Raw genomic sequence first — 18,165 nt, forward strand, 5'->3', positions numbered from 1 at the left:
TCTAGGCGCAGCCAGGGTGAAGAGGGGGTCCGGTTTGGTGACCTCAGGATTGGGTCACTGCTTTTTGCAGATGATGTGGTCCTGTTGGCTTCATCAGACCGTGACCTCCAACTCTCACTGGATCGGTTCGCAGCCGAATGTGAAGCGGCCGGGATGAGAATCAGCACCTCCAAATCCGAGGCCATGGTCCTCAACCGGAAAAGGGTGGAGTGCACTCTTCGGGTCGGGGATGAGATTCTGCCTCAAGTGGAGGAGTTCAAGTACCTCGGGGTCTTGTTCACGAGTGAGGGAAGGATGGAACGGGAGATCGACAGGCGGATCGGTGCGGCGTCTGCAGTAATGCGGACTCTGCACAGATCCGTCGTGGTGAAGAGAGAGATGAGCCGAAAGGCGAAGCTCTCGATTTACCAGTCGATCTTCGTTCCTACCCTCACCTATGGTCATGAGCTTTGGGTAGTGACCGAAAGAACGAGATTGCGGGTACAAGCGGCCGAAATGAGCTTCCTCCGTAGGGTGGCTGGGCTCTCCCTTAGAGATAGGGTGAGAAGCTCAGTTATCCGGAGGGAGCTCGGAGTAGACCCGCTGCTCCTCCACGTCGAGAGGAGCCAGATGAGGTGGTTCGGGCATCTAATCAGGATGCCTCCCGGACGCCTCCCTGGTGAGGTGTTCAGGGCACGTCCCACCGGTAGGAGGCCCCGGGGAAGACCCAGGACACGCTGGCAAGACTATGTCTCTCGGCTGGCCTGGGAACGCCTCGGGGTCCCCCTGGAAGAGCTGGACGAAGTGGCTGGGGAGAGGGAAGTCTGGGCTTCCCTGCTTAGGCTGCTGCCCCCGCGACCCGACCCCGGATAAGCGGCAAGAAGATGGATGGATGGAATACAAGCCAGAAGGAGTTATGAAAGCTGAAATATATCTTGCCCTTTTGGTGAGTGGCACTTGCCAGTACCCTTTGAGAAGATCAAATTTGCTCACAAATGTGGCTGAACCTACCATATCAATACAATCTTCCATACGAGGAAGAGGATACAGATCAGGTTTAGTGATACTGTTCACCTCACGATAGTCAGTGCAGGGCCTCAAACTAGCATCTGCCTTTTTAACTAGGAGGCATGGGGAGGCCCAATTTGATGAACAAGGCTCAGCAATACCATTATCCAGCATGTACTGCACTTCAGCTTCCAACTGTCTCCTTTTCTCATCTGACACACGATAAAAGCGCTGCTTGATGGGCTCAGCAATTCCAACATCTATGTCGTGCTCAATTAAGTGTGTTTGGGTTGGGGTATCAGAAAACAGTGATAGATGGCTGTTAATTAGTTTAATCAACTCCTCACGTTTAGCCACATGTAAGTGTCCGACAAGGATATTCAGATCTTGTAATGTCTCTGAATTTTTCAACCGGCCCTGCAACAACCCATCATCAGGAGCAATATCCACCCCTTCCTCCTCAACTACCACTGGTTCAGACACGGAAGAGGTCAAAACAGGGCTAGAGACCAACACTGGCTTGGCTAGGGAGCTCTTCTGCAATGGAGACACAGACTCACGAGTGTGATATGGCTTCAGAAGGTTAGCATGACACAACTTTGTAGATTTTCTACGGCCAGAAGTCTCAATCAAATAATTTAGATCAGAGACTTGCCGCACAACAGAAAAAGGACCACTGTACTTGGCTTGAAAAGGAGAATCTACAAGAGGCAGAAGAGTAAGTACACGGTCACCTGGGTTAAACTGGCGAGCCTCAGCCCGTTGGTCATGTTGTGTCTTCATTTTGCCCTGTGACTTCTGCAACTTTTGCCTAGCCAGCTCACCTGCCCTGTACAATTTTAGTCTGAAACCACTGACATAATCCTTAAGATTTGGAGGTGGATCCTCTGGCAAACAACCATCTTGCAAAACTGCAAGTGGGCCGCGCACTTTATGGCCAAACACCAGCTCATTCGGGCTGAATCCAGTACTTTCCTGAATAACTTCACGAGCTGCTAACAGCAACCAGGGCAGCCCACCCCCCCAGTCACCCGACAGTTCGGTGCAATAAGCACGCAACAGTGATTTCAACGTTTGGTTGAAACATTCAAGTGCACCCTGACTTTGTGCGTGGTAGGCTGTTGATTTGTTGTGCTTTATGTGCAACTGTTTAAGCACCTGAGCAAACAGATGGGATGTGAAGTTGGAACCTTGGTCAGACTGTATGACTTTGGGGATGCCAAATATTGAAATGAACTGGGTCAAAGCTCCAACCACTGCTTTTGCTGTAATGCTGCGAAGTGGATAAGCAGCAGGATACCGGGTAACCTGACACATTACAGTCAACAAATAGGTGTGTCCAGACTTGGACCGAGGCAGGGGCCCCACACAATCAATGATCAGATGCTCAAATGGCTGACCAGTGGCTGGAATGGGCTGTAGAGGAGCAGGTTTAACAACCTGATTTGGCTTGCCTGTGAGCTGACAGGTATGACATGTCTTAACAAAAAGGGCAACATCTCTCTTTAAGCGTGGCCAGAAGAAATGTTGCAATATACGAGTGTAGGTTTTACGGACGCCAAGATGACCTGCCACGTCACCATGTGACGTCTGGAGCACTTTACTGCGACAGTTCCTAGGGACAACAACTTGGAATATTGGTTCTCCTACAGATACATCACCATGTGACAACCACTTCCGAACCAAAAGTCCATTCAGGAGGAAATAGCACTGGGCAGTATCCCTTACCTCTGATGCTGGCACAACTCTGTCAAACAGCTCCGTTAAAGAGGAATCAGCCTTCTGTTCTGCCACTAGCTCAGCTTAAGAACCTGCTAACTGGTCAACCAGCAAAGAATCTGGCAACTCCAAACACTCTGGCTCCATCCTCTGGGCATCACGGCTGGCTGCACGGGTGATAGCACAGGCTGGGAAAATGTCACCCAAGGGCAGTGGTGTCACAGAGGACGCAACAGTGGGGAACATAGGGGCCTTCACTACATTAGGCTGACCATCGGCCCACACCTTGTCACCAGCCAAATCATTCCCCAAAATCATTTGCAAACCCTCAACAGGCAACTGGGAACGAACACCCACTGACACCTCCCCCTGAACAAGACCACAGTTAAGAACCAACCGATGCAATGGGACCGAGAATGGAACCATACCCATCCCCAATGTGATTACACATCCACCAGTATCAGTCCTAGATGAAAATGGTAACACAGACTCAAGAATGAAAGAATCTAGTGCTCCAGTATCTCTTAGTATTTTAATGGGAACCTGCACCCCATCTCCTACCAAGGAGACCCACCCATCTGAGATGAAAGCAGAGTAGTCAACCTGAGAAGCTACTGGCTTATTATAAGCCTGCACTTGACCTACCGCCCTGCTCTCAGATGTTATAACTGGAGCAGCCATAACAGCAGGTTTCACCTGACCAGAGGACCTCCTAGCTTTCAGCACTGGACACTCCTTTTTCCAGTGCCCCCTTGCCTGACAGTACCTACAGGTGTCAGAATTGACAGCTGAACCCCGTCCACCACGACTAAACTTTTGCTGATCTGCCTCGTCGGCTATTCTTACTTTTCCAGACCTAGAATAAGTGTCATTTCTATGACAAGCTCCGCCCATTGTGTCACCAAAACTTCTGTGTGTTAAAACATATTCATCCGCCAAAACTGCAGCATCTCTTGGAGTTTTTACCTTATGCTCAGTAATGTAGGTAGCCACCCGCTCAGGCACAGAATTTTTCAGTTGTTCCAGTACCACTAGGTTGCAGAGATCATCAAAGGTGTTAACTTCAGATGCTGCACACCAGCGGTTAAACTGGGAAGTCAAATCACGGGCCAATTCAGTGTAGGTCTGATTATCCAGTCTCTTCCTAGATCTAAAACGCTGGCGATATGCCTCTGGCACCAGTTCATACACTTTTAACACCGCTGCCTTCACTGTGTCATAAACCCTACTTTCTGATACACTTAAAGCAGAGTAGGCCTCCTGAGCCTTTCCAGTCAGAACACACTGCAGCAGCATTGTTCTGTCTGAGTCCGGCCAGTCTCGAGCATCTGCTATCCTCTCAAACAGAGAAAAAAATGAGTCTGGATCAGACTCACTAAACCTGGGAAGCAGGCGGAGGTTATTAACCAGGTCACACTGAGAAGACTTGCCCCCTGAGGTCTCAAAACTATCAGCTCTGCCCATATCTGAAAGTTTACCCTCCTTTACCAGCTGGAATTGACGCTGTTGCACTTCTAACTTTGCACACTCAGTTTTATGCTTTATCGTTTCCAACTCTACTTCCTTTTCAAATTTCAACCTCTCCAACTCTAACTGCTGTTTTAACTGTAACTGCAGCAGCTCCTTCTGCTGTTCGAATGTTAGAGTTCCAGGATTAGGCACTACACTGGACACTGGACTGCTAACTTGTTGCCGGCCCAAAACTCCAGCCTCAAACAAACCATCCCTTAAGCATGCCTTCACACTCTCTTTTAACTTCCTATCTGAAATGTCAACTTCATAGTGCTCTGCTAACCTCAGAAGCTGTTCCTTTGTGCACTGCTCCAACAAAGACTCTGAAGGATCCTGGATGAAACTTTCCACAAGGGAAGCCATCCTCACAACAATCAGCCTAACAAGTTACAAACCGTTGACTGGGACACACAGAAAACCCAAACCTGAGGTAACAGGTGAACAGGAGCCTCACCCCTATACTGATGTTAACTACAACCATGAAACTAGCTAACTAACTCTTCCCTAGTCTTCGTGCAGTTAATGGTGGGGGGTACTTATGCACGCTAAACCAGCGGTGTGAAGAAAGCAACCAGAAAACTGGCCACCCTCTCACAACCACGGAGATGCTCCCGAGCTAAAAGCTCTACCCACCTTCGCCGCCGCCTAAAGAGATCACCACGAGCCCCCTAGAGGAACCCGCTGCCAAACCTAACAGGGGGAAGGAACTCCTGCTCAAACACACACCAACATACCCCAGATAGGTTCTACTGCAAAGCCCCAGTCAAATCCAATCACATTTACAACAAACAGATGGACCAAATACCTCTCCCAAATTTCCTACAAGCTTCTCATACTGGAAGTAACCAGCACTAACAACCTGACATATCCCCTCCCAGAACCGTTGGTGAACAACCACAGCACAGTCAGCTAGTAGTACACTTCAACCAGGCAAACCAAAGACCATTGTCTGCAATAGGAGGAAACAGCCACCAACCTAAACCGAGTCAATTTACCAGTACAGACCAAATTCAAGCTAATTTAATCCTCATACTGTATCCCGGACGAGCCCCCACTTGTCACAAACTGGCTCAACATATGTGACATGGAGGAGAGACAAGTCAGGTGCCAAAAGAAAATGTTTTATTGTAACTCAAACAACATATATACCAAAAGCATGAGGTGTGGAGTGTAGTGGTGTCAGTGGTGAATGTAGTGTGTGGATGAGTGAGATATTTGTATGTGGCTGTTGAGTGTAAAAGGAAAAACGCCAAACGAACCCAGAACCTGTAGCAGCGTGGAGCCTAGGAGAGCGAGAGAGAGAATGAGACCAGGCTGGCATTTATCTCCTTGCTAGAGGCCTAGCCAGGTGTCAGCACCTTGCCTTAACGACCCTCCCTGACTACCAACTCCTGCAGGAAGTAATCAACTGCATGATAGAGAGCAGAAAGGGAGGGGTCGTAACAACATGAATACTCTAAGAATCTAGCTCTGGTCTTAGGATCTGGTTCTGGATGTGGCAGTAAAACATCCACCTCTGTCCATTCATTCCCCAGAGTGTCCTGTAGTTTATCTCTGAGCTCTGACACAGCTGCTGTCACATCCTCAAAGTATCTCAGAGGACGGATATTGATGCTGGATGAGTCTGTAGGTTCACTGAGTTGTGACACTGAGGGGTAGTTGTGTAGAAACTGGTTGTGATCCTCTGTGTGTGAGAGCTACTTCAGTTCAGCGTCTTTCCTCTTCAGCTCAGTGATGTCCTGCTGCAGCATCTCCTGAAGCACTTTGACTCGACTCACTTCAGTTTCCTGCTGGGATCTGATCTGCTGCTTCACATCAGAGCTTCTTTTCTGGAGGAGACGGATTAGCTGAGTGAAGATCTTCTCACTGTCCTCCACTGCTTTATCCTGGATTCTCTGCTGGATGTTTAGTCGACTCACCTCGAGCTCTCTCTGCCTCTCAGTCCTTTCTGCTGCAGCTAGGACCATGTCGTGGCCTTTATGATCCTCCATAGTGCACAGATAACAGATACACTTCTTATCTGTATGGCAGAATATCTTCATCACCTCATCATGACGAAAGCAGATGTTCTCCTGGAGCTTCTCCGAGGGCTCCACCAGCTTGTGTTTCTTAAACTGACCAACAGTGTAATGAGGCTGGAGGTGATTCTCACAGTAAGAGACCAGACACACCAGACAGGACTTGAAGGCTTTCAGCTTCCTCCCAGTGCAGACATCACAGGCCACATCTTCAGGTCCAGCATAGCAGTGATCAGCAGGAGCAGCTTGGAGTCCAGTCTTCTTCAGGTCCTCCACTAAATCTGCTAACATGGTGTTTTTTTTCAGGACAGGCCTCGGTGTGAAGGTCTGTCTGCACTGAGGGCAGCTGTAGATTTCCTTCTTATCCTCTTCATCCCAGAAGTTGTTAATACAGCTCATACAGTAGCTGTGTCCACAGGGAATAGTCACCGGATCCTTCAGTAGATCCAGACAGATCGAACAAGGGAAGCTTTTACTTGCTGCTCCATTTTACCTCTCAGTGGCAATGACTGCCTGAGTTTTCACTGTAATAGAAACTGGTTTGTGTCTGAGGGGGAGGGAACAAGGAAATATGATTCCAGAGTGGTGGTGGTTGTGCTTGAGAGTGAGAAAAAGAGGGCGGGGTTAAATGGACATTCCAGGAGGAAACAGATTGTGTTCATTGTGTTTTTCTACAATGGAGCACATTTCTCATTTGAAAATACTGGTCTGCTTCATTGTTCTTGGGATCTGAGATGGCTCCACAGTGATCAAAATGATGGAGTTGTACTTTTTTAAAAACATTTTCATTGATGACAACAGTAATGTAAAATATGTAATAATGATATCATAGGATATTTGGTTTTATCATACCATAAAGTTTTATTGATCAGTGTCAAAACCATTTTTCACTTCAAGTCATCATTATTAAATAAAACAATCTCATGAATACAACCAAAATATTGCCAATGTGAACTTTTCTAGAACAGTATCTGGTAACACAGTGTAAAATTGGTGTCACAGTGAGTAGCAGATGGACCCAAAAAAGCAGACAGTCTCAAAACAAAAGGGCACTTTATTGGCCAAAACCAAGAACCAAGAACTCAAAAATAAAAACTCAGGCAACACTGGCAAAAACTACAAAAACAAAAACACTGGCAAAAATTACACTGTACAAACCACAGGACAAAACACCATACTAACGCAGAGACTCAGACAAAGACTGAACAGAAAACCAAAACCTATATAGATATGGGGTAATAACTAACAGGAGACAGGTGGGTGAAACAAGACAGGTGAAACACATGAGGCAATCAACTAGGGCAGGGGAAACACAAGAAGTAAACAATGTTTAGTCAGATGGAGGGGTTAAATGGACATTCCAGAGGGGTATTGCACGAAACCAGGATAAGGGATTAAGCCGGGATATGTTAGTTATCCTGGCTGAATTTAGCCTCCAGTCAGTTGCATGAAAGCAGGTTAAATTTAACCCGGCCCAGTTACTATGGTGATTTATTCTCTGCAGCTAGCCTGCTCCAGACCAGGCTAACAACCAGGCTAAGATTATTCTCAGGGTTAGGGGCAGTTCTGTCAATCATGTGACAAATTAATGGGTTTTACAGCACTTCCATGGTCTTTCTAAATATGTTGATATAATAGACTATATTGTCGTTTCATTAAAGTCTGTTGACTGTTTAATTGCAACAGTCATTTTATAGTCATTCATGTGGTATCATTATTGTGTATAATGTACAGTAGATTTACTTTGTACTATTTACTAGCCGATAATCACAATGTTACTTGGCTGCTTCTGAGGCTGAGCAGCATCTGGGTCCTGTTACACGTTATTTTCTATTAGCATCAAATCACTGACTTCATATCCATTATGGACTAAATGAGCAAGACATTTCCACAAGATTGACATGATACCTCAAGCCTGGAGTCCAGCAACACTGTCTCCTCATCTGCAGAAGTGCATCCTGCAGCTGCAGATGTGCCTTCCCCCTGCCCTACACCTAATTATAATAATGGTTTGCACTTAATTATATTTCCTGAGTAGCATGCACTTTTACTTGCCACATTTAAATCAAAGTGTTTAATTTAATTTAAATCAAAACTGTTGATTAGTGGGCTTGGACAGTAACTTCTTTAGTCCTTTAATTGTAAGTTTTGACAGTTCTAGTGGAGCACTGTTGTATTAATTGTACTTTTTTTTTTAAAGTATATTTTTTGGGCTTTTTGTCTTTGATGTACAGGTTAGTAGAGAGACACAGGAAAACTGGAGACAGAGAGGGGGGAATGACGTGCAGGATAGGAGTGCTTGGTGCGGGATTTGAACCAGGGTCGCCTGCAGCGAGGACTGTAGCCTCAACACATGGGGCGAGTGCTCTACCCACTGAGCTATGCTTAACCCAATAATTGTACATTAATTGCACTACTTACGCATTGAGCCGGTCCGCGATTGTCTGCCAGGCTTTCTCCTCTGCCTTGATTGCAGTGCTTTGTGCTTGTGTTGCTTTTTTTTCTTATAATTTCTTTAACCTCATCATGAAACTCCATCAGGAGCTGTTGTTCAGCGGCCGTGAAGAATGACGCGCAACACCTTTCCATTTTCCAATCTGTGATTCTGTGATCGATGCCATGGGTCTATTTGAGAATGCTGTGAACACGCACTTATCCCAACTATCTACACCTGGCTTGACATAGCCGCACCTTTTCATCCTGGCTCAGCAAACGTGCAACCGAATAAACCAAGATGCGCCGGTCAGACTAGATCAAGCCGCGCTTGCTCAGTTATCCTGGATTTCTTTATTCTACTTTTGTGCAATACCCCTCAGGAGGAGGTGCAGTTTGAAACAGATTGTGTTCATTGTGTTTTTCTACAATGGAGCTCATTTCTCATTTGAAAACACTGGTCTGGTTCATTGTTTGTGGGATCTGAGATGGCTCCACAGTGATCAAAATGATGGAGTTGTACTGATATTGAATTTAATCAAACGTTTTTATTGATAACAGTAATGTAAAAAATGAAATAATAATATCATAGGATATTTGGTTTTGCAGTTAAATTGTTGACATTTATGTTTGGTGAATCTGGAAGAAGAACTGGTGTCATATCTTAGTGGTGTCAAATGATATTAATAATATATTGTTATGTAAAATAATACATAGCATATTGATATGCTTTTGAGCTTTGCGAAGTGCTGCAGAGTTCCTTTGGCAACCAGGAATATTTATAAGAAGTATTTTATCCTAAGTGCAATTCATATTTCAAACACTTTCAAGTGATCAACAGGCACACAGGAACTAATATGCACATCATTCATCACATAAACTGTTAGTGTTGATCTGGTAATGGTCTGTGCCTGCCACAGTGGGTTTTTAAAGACATCTTGCCAAAGGGGCACGGCCAGAAGCTAATGTTATTTGGGACACTTTGGCATGGAAAAGTTCTATAATTATGTTAATTAATGTAGCAATACTGCTTATGTCTTTATAAGTGTCCACAATTGACTTTGTCCAGTATAATTCTGTTGGAGTGAAAAATGTGCTTGTTCCCTTGCTAATGAGTCCATTCACTCTTTGAGGCAGTTGTCCATACTATAACATGAACATTGAACCTTTTGCTGAGAGAAATCCAAATGTAATAATGTGCTGGGTTTTCTTTTGCTTTACATTCTGATGTTGTTTTCTGAGTAAATATATGACTTAACAGAAGGTAGACTGTACATTTAAAACTAATGACAAGTAATGCAATTACATCTAGAACTTCTTCACATCAGGGTAACATAATGTGTGCATGAATGTGCCAACCAAACCACAGCCAGTCATGTTCCTTTTCTTTACACTACATTGGTGTAAGATAAGTTGGTAACAGGTCCTTCAATTTTATACTTATTTCTTGTAATTTTTCTGTGTAATTTCCCAGTATCTGTAAGTGCTACTTATGATTTATACTCACAGCATTTTTAAGACAAACTAGTATTATAATATATTGTTTGATAGTTGACACAAAACTACATCATGAAAAGTAAGTAAAAGACTTGTGTTGTATTGTGATGGGAATCAACTGTATTTTCTTAAAGCAAAATAAATTGTTTAACCAATTTTAATACAGGCACAAAATGTTAGAAATAGAATTAGAAGATGAATATTGGATCATAAAACGATTTCAGGACAGCGAAGTGAAAGTCAGATAAGACTGATAACATCTGCACATCAGTACATTAATGACTGTCTGGGATGAGAGGACTTAATGACACTTGTGCACACACCAGGTTTTCTTATGTTCCATTCACAGCTTGCATTTTGTCAGTTGAATCACACGCTACCTTTTATTTTTGTAGTAGTTCAGGTTGATTTGTTAACTAAATACATAACTGTGATGGAAACAGAGGATGGTGTGATGCAGACAGTGTATTCTATAACTTAACTAAGACTATGACGCATACTTTTTATTTTTCTATGTGGAAAATTAAGATTTTCACATTACAGATGATGAACAGCATTAAAACACAAGTCTTACAGGTCAACCATGAGATTCATATAGGCTGTTATAGGAGGCAGCTGCTCTGTTGGATTGTACTGTCACAGGGCAGAGGCATGAATAATATATCTTATAATCATAGGCAGGCTGTATTGAAGAAATAAACATTAGTAAAATAAATTATATATAAATATAAATAGGCTGTATATTCTCACTGAGCACTTTATTTGAAACCCCTGAGCAATCTAACACAATTCAACAGCTCTGCCATGAATTGTACTTTTATGAAACTTTTATATTTTAATTTTTTGTTGACATAGTCAGAAAGTTGATAATTCTACATTATGTTTATTATTGAGGTCATAGTGGGTTGGGGTGGTGGCGGGGGTATATTTAGGGGTTCATAAGATCTGGGGCTAAACTCAGAACCCCCAGAGCTGTTGACACTCTTTTACATGCGCAAAATTGAATTAATTTAATAAATTGTATCACTATTGCAAACATTAGTAGTAGTACATTTTTTTGGTCCTCATCAACAATTTTCCAAAAACCAATGCACAGAGAAATAAATAAATAACAATAAGGGATTAGATTATAAGGAAAACAAAAAAAATATTGTTCATTTTTAATTTCACTCCGTAACACTGCCTTAACTGAAGTGTCCTCTCACTGTTCCGAAAAAATTACTTTAATCAGATTGTTTTTTAATAGATTCCGGGCTTTTGGGAAAACATTGTACTGGAGTGCATTATAATGAAGCGTTCCTAATATTTTGTCTACCCTATTACCAGATAATGTTAGGAACAGTTTTCTAGACACAAATGATAAATTAAAATACCGAACTTGCAAAGACAACCACAGCCTTACTACTTAACTCTCATAATAGCTCATTAGTTTAACATTCGTTTTTGATTAACCATTTATCCATCGCCCAACAGAAACTCAGCATTACTGGCCAGTGCCAATGTCAAACCTGAGTGCTGTGGCTTGACTCAGAAGCCCCTAAAGACCCCTAAAGAACTAACTATCATAACCAACCTATTTCGAGCTGTCCATTTAAAGATCGTCACCTACTAGAATTGGACAACTAGAGACAACAGCAATACTTGTTCAGTGGTAATACATGTGAGCAGAGATATTTGTCAGTATTGATAAAAAAAATAGATGAATATGTCACATCAGGTCAAATAAGACACATATCAGACTCTCAAAAGGTACCATAGAGATAAGCACATTCACCATGCCACATCATCTGCTTTAATTGTATCGGCAATGCTTGATTGGAAATTGATTTGCATTTTGACTACTTCTCCATACTGAGTGTTGAGTCCTCAATTTTCCTCTTCTCACACCAAGCAGTGAGTTTTTTGAGCCAGAGCATGGGAGCAGATATGACTGTTTGAATGAGAAACAGGAATAAATTGTGAGATAAACTGAAACGGTAAAAATGAAATTCAGTACCCGGGACGTTTTAGCCTTGGCTTCTGAGTCTCTCTCTGCTTTTCTCTGGGGTCCCAAAATTCTAATTCTCTTCATCTCACACCTAACTGTTGGAGGAGTGAGCTGAATTTCATTTGCAGCATCATTTAGGTTTGTCTTTTCCCCAAGTCACAGGTGGAATCGATGGAGATTAATTCAGTATTGAGGAGTGAGAGATGCAGGGCATTTGATTCATGACTACCCATTGATTTCAAGTTGCAGGTGACAATGGGTGTGTGTGTGTGTGTGTGTGTGTCTGTGCGTGTGTGTGTGTGTGTGTGTGTGTGTGTGTGTGTGTGTCTGTGCGTGTGTGTGTGTGTGTGTAATGTGTCTTGTTTTTAGGGAAGAAAAAGTAAGCAGCTTTCCAGTTCTGCTGGTGTAACCAAACACTTTGATGGTACAAAGTTAGAATTCACTTGAGTCTGCAATTCCACAGCCAAATTCCAGCATCCTGTGACTGATGCATCTCCAATCTGTTACAGCCAGCAGCACAGTAACAGCTTAGTGTCTACATCAGCTCAACTAGCAGCAGGTGTGTGTTGTTGGAGTCACCTCTGGGGCTTTTTTTTGCCAGCAGATCGAGTAATATCATTGCAGCTAAAACTGAATGGTTCCCAACATTTAGTTTGCCTTAAGCCCTGTCCCCTTGACCAGGAGAGACACTTGAGAGAGTGAAATAGCAGGGATATTCAGTGGAGAAGGGCCAAAGCAGGAAAGGATACACATTCCTTAACTTTTGGTGTACAAGTTCTGCATTTCTGCAAATCACAATTTTTTTTCAGGATTGTTCAAATTAGGTAGGGCTAGGTACTATTGTTTCTCATTAGTAATAGGGCTGGGTATTGTTTTAAAGAAGTGATACTTCATGCGATCATGTGAATAGAAGCATTAAATTGCATAAAATGCCACCACTACTCCACATCTAAATGATTAGATTTTTACACAAATGCATTCTGAAAGTCTTCAAATTATTAATGTGCAAGTCTATACAAATAGTCATATTTTCTAGCTCTGAGTGCAAAAAGAGTCGATTGCAGGTATCATTTGACAGGAGACGTTTTGATAATACTTGGTATTGATTTATTTTGGTTGATACCTTAAAGGTATTGAGTACTGATACCCAGCCCTACTAACAATTACTCAGTGCTGCTGTTTTCTAATGAATAAAGGAGTGGCTATTGTGAGGCTACAATCATGCACCATGTAAGTTTTGTGATAGATTAATTTATTAATCTCCAGAGAGAACTTAAATCATCATAGCAGCCATATACATAAAGTACACAAGTACATAAACACAGTGGCTATGATGACTAAGCAAGAAGAATTAGGAATGCCGACTGATAGTCCAGTTCTAAAAAAAAGATGAGGGCATATAGTGTTGAAGATAAATAATATCCACATACAGTCAAATATTAGAATAATATACAGTATAAATACAAAAAAAGGAAAGTCCCAGTTTAATAGTAGGCCAGATATTTTCAAGTGTTCAGATATATTCAGGTGTTCTTCAAATAAATATTTAAGGCAAGTTTAGTCCACGAGAGGTGTCAGGAGGGCAAGGCTAGGTATTTTTATCTATAAAGCATGTTTCATACACAGTGGTGGATTCAAAGTGCTGTACAGAGAGGTTAAAGCAATAGAATACAAAGTTTAAACAACACAATTGGAAAAAAGCCAAATAAAACAGATAAGATCAGGCAGTTGGTTCCAGAGTTGTGCTGCATAATGAGTGTAAACTGCTTCTTCTTGTTTAGATTTTGCCCTGAGCACCACTAGCAGTCCCTGGTGATCTAACAGGTCTGGCAGGGTTATATTGCTCAAGCATGTCAGTCATATATTCAGGGCCAAGCCCATGTAGAAATGTATGAATAAGTAATAAGATGTTAAAATCAATTTATGTGGCTTACGGGCAACCAGGTTAGAGATTTAAGAACTGGGATAATGTGGACTTTGGTTTTGGTCTGTAGTCCTTCAGCTGAATTCTGAATAAGTTGCAGGTACCTGATGGTGTTTTTAGGAAGTCCTATCACAAATCCAGTACAGCCATCAATTTGTTGGAGATGAAAGCATGAATAATTTCTTCCAAATCTTTTTTTGTCCTAAGGTTCCTGACTATTCAAGATTCATACGGGCAATACCAATAATTTCAATTTTGTGCAATATTCATATAATAGATATAGATATTTATTTCACTTTAATCTGTGCAATACGAATATCACCTCTGTTATATTACCACTCAATACCAATTGTAACCATATATTACATATTTTTACTACTGTTGTTCTTATTGTTTTCGTACTTATTATTTATTATTCTTTGTTCTTTTCTCATTGCTGCTCTTATATTCTATTTTGCTGTCCACTGCTGCTGTAACAATGCAAATTTCCCCATTGTGGGACTAATGAAGGAATATCTTATCTTCCTGAGAGAAAGTCTAATATCCAACTGCACAGTGGTAGTAACTGGCAGTAATGATCTTCTTTTACACAGTGAACAAGTCCGTCTGTTGCTTGTTTTGCCAGTAATCTGCACTCCACCACTTCCTCCAGTGTGACCAGTGTGGATCCAATAACAGATCCAGTCATCTTTATGAGTTTATTCCGTCTGATGGCATCCTTTGCTTTGATGAGTTTGCTCCAGCGCACCACAGTATATAAGATTGTGCTTGCAACAACAAACTGATAGAACATGTGCCTGAGCCTTCTCAAGAAGGAAAGCCAATTCAGACCCTTCATGTAGATGGATGGCCTCAGTATTGGTGGAACATATCAACTTGTCATGTAGTTGAATGCCCAGGTCCTTGAAGATCTGACAATCTTCATGTCACTCCCATTGATGCAGACTGGAGAAGGTGGGGCCTTGTTCTTTCTGAAATGCATCACAATCTCCTTTGTCTTGACCACGTTCAGCTGCAGATTGTTTTCTCCACACTACTTTACAAATTCCTCCTCCTGGCCACCTCCCACACACCCCACAATGGCAGTGTCATTTGACAATGTCTGCAGATAACAGGATTCGTAGTTGTGCTTGAAGTCAGATATGCAGATGGTCAACAGGAATGGAGATAGCACAGTTTGCTCGGGGGCTCTGATGTTCACCAAATGTGTAGACACACAGTTCTGTAGCCTCATAAACTGTGGCTTGCCTGTCAGGTAGTTCTTGATCCACGAGACCCTGGAGGCATCCACCTATAAGGCTCTGGAGAAGACGAAGAACATGATCTACACTGGGCTGTTGGGTCTGTCCAGGGAAGGAGTAGGCAGCATTGGCTACATCATGTTACGGTGAGTAGCAGATAGACCCAAAAAGGCACACAGTCTCAGAGAAAAGGGCACTCTATTGGCCAAAACCAAGAACCAAGAACTCAAAATAAAAACGCAGGCAACACTAGCAAAAACTACACTGTACAACCCACAAGACAAAACAGTAATCTGCACTCCACCACTTCCCTCAGTGTGGATCCAGTCACAGACCCAGTGATCTTTATGAGTTTATTCAGTATGTTAGCATCCTTTGCTTTGATGAGTTTGCTCCAGTATACCACAGCATATAAGCCTGAGCCTTCTCAAGAAGGAAAGCCAATTCAGACCCTTTATGTAGATGGATGGCCTCAGTATTGGTGGAACATATCAACTTGTCATGTTGAATGCCCAGGTCCTTGAAGATCTGACAATCTTCATGTCACTCCCACTGATGTAGACTGGAGAAGGTGGGGCCTTCTTCTGTCTGAAATGCATCACAATCTCCTTTGTCTTGACCACATTACTTTACAAATTCCTCCTCCTGGCCACCTTCCACACACCCCACAATGGTAGTGTCATTTGTCAATGTCTGCAGATAAGAGGATTCGTAGTTGTGCTTGAAGTCAGACATGTAGATGGTCAACAGGAATGGAGATAGCACAGTTTGCTCGGGGGCTCTGATGTTCACAAGATGTGTAGACACAGTTCTGTAGCCTCACAAACTGTGGCTTGCCCGTCAGGTAGTTCTTGATCCATGAGACCCTGAGAACATGATCTACACTGGGCTGTTGGGTCTGTCCAGGGAGGAGTAGGCAGCATTGGCTACATCACTGGTTACATCACACCTTGACACACCTTGTCCATCTTGTCCATCTTTATATACAATCTGTGGTTTAAAACAAAGATTGCTTAGGATAAAAGTTCCAATTAGCTTCTTTTGCAGCTCTGTATTTTCTGCAGCAGTTTTGACAGATCATCCTTCTCACATTAATATTTGTCATATGTGCTTGAGCAGCTCAGGAAATTATTTTAGCAGTGGAAAAAAATTTAATTACAAATTCTCATTCTGCTGCTGTTATAGAGTTCCAGTTGCAACTTCAGCTGGGGAGGCAGGTATCGGATGAATGACTTTTCATGTATCCAATATTATATTGTATGTGTGTGTGTTATCAACAATATTTTAGTATTTTGTTCAAATGAGCAGGTCTAGATGTAATAAACCTGTCAGCACTATAAATGAAAATTAAACACAGTATTACTGTTCATACCTGTATGGGCACATTCTTAACCATATGCACATACAGTACAGTATTGTGCAAAATTCTTAGGCCACCACCATCATAAAAACAGAAAATACAGGAAATATGTACCCATTACTTATTAATTATTATTATTCATTAGTTTAGTTTAGTTTAGTAGCTTTATTGTTATTATATTGAGGGTTAGACAATATAACACATTTTTTAAAACATTTAAGAAAATTAAAAACAATTTAAGACATAAATAAAACATTGATAATCTATAAGAGCAATAAAGTGCAATATAAAAAGGTGCAACCACAGCAAACAGTAGCAATAATATTAATAATAATAATTAAAGCTGCAAGCAGAGGTGAACGGGCCCCCGCCCCCCCATGCATGTCGATTTACAGATACAATAGGGCTTCGCGCTGGTCAGCGCTCGGGCCCTAATAATAATAATAATAATAATAATAATAATAATAATACTATATAAATTATACATTTTGTGTACATATTTTCTGTTTGTATGATGGTGGCCTAAGACTTTTGCACAGTACTGTATATACCCATATAAATTCCCATCAATGTGTTCCTACAGAGAAATATCAACAGTAATGACACCACCTTTGCCATCGCTCATACCCTGGTTGGCAATGCAACAAGACCTTACACTTCCTGTAGTCGGTGAACCTGCATGGCAATGACCCCACATTGTCTTTTCCAACTGTGCCACATGGAAGGATCACCACTACCAGGCAACAGAGCTTCCCTGCCAAGCCTGGTTTCCAAACTCCATTACTGGACAAAAAAAAAAAAAGCCCCCTCGCCTGGAACCAGTTTGCCTTTAGACACTCCCTCGAAAACACAACTGGGCTGGCAGCAAGAATCAAGAATGAATCAATCTATTTAATGTTTGACCTCTATTTGTTGAGAAATGGTAAGGAAACTGATGGAATGGGATTGAAATGAAAAGACAGGGAAAAAGGACCAGACAGAACAGTATTTGGAGAAAGAATTAGTTGAATTGATTAGTCTAAGCTGAGGCAGTCACTACTAATTCAAGGATAAGAAATTGCTCTGCTGTTGCTAACATGACTTGACTGATGATAGGTCACTGACCCTGTGTGGGAGAAGGTGAGCCAAAACGGAAACACAGCAAAAGATGATTTGTCTTTGAGACTAAGTGGCTTTAAAATCAAATCAAACACACACACACGAAGAACAATGCCCTCACAGACTAATGACATTAGTCAAGAGTCTCATTCCAAGCAGTGTCCTGACAATGTTCAGCAGGAGTATTTGTATAACATAGAGGAAGGATTTCAGAAGCATTCATATTGTGACAGTTTGACTTTTTGTGGTTTTAGGGGTGCCCGCCTGTACCAGGAAGCAGGATTTGGGTTTTAGCAGGGTAACTTCAGCTTTAAATCAGGGTTTTTGGCATTATGACAGTGGTTCACTTCTTACTGAACTACATCGCCATGGTAATTTATGCTAAACAG

This window comes from Scomber japonicus, chromosome 23 (genome assembly GCF_027409825.1).
Source record: "Scomber japonicus isolate fScoJap1 chromosome 23, fScoJap1.pri, whole genome shotgun sequence".
Lineage (NCBI taxonomy): Eukaryota > Metazoa > Chordata > Actinopteri > Scombriformes > Scombridae > Scomber > Scomber japonicus.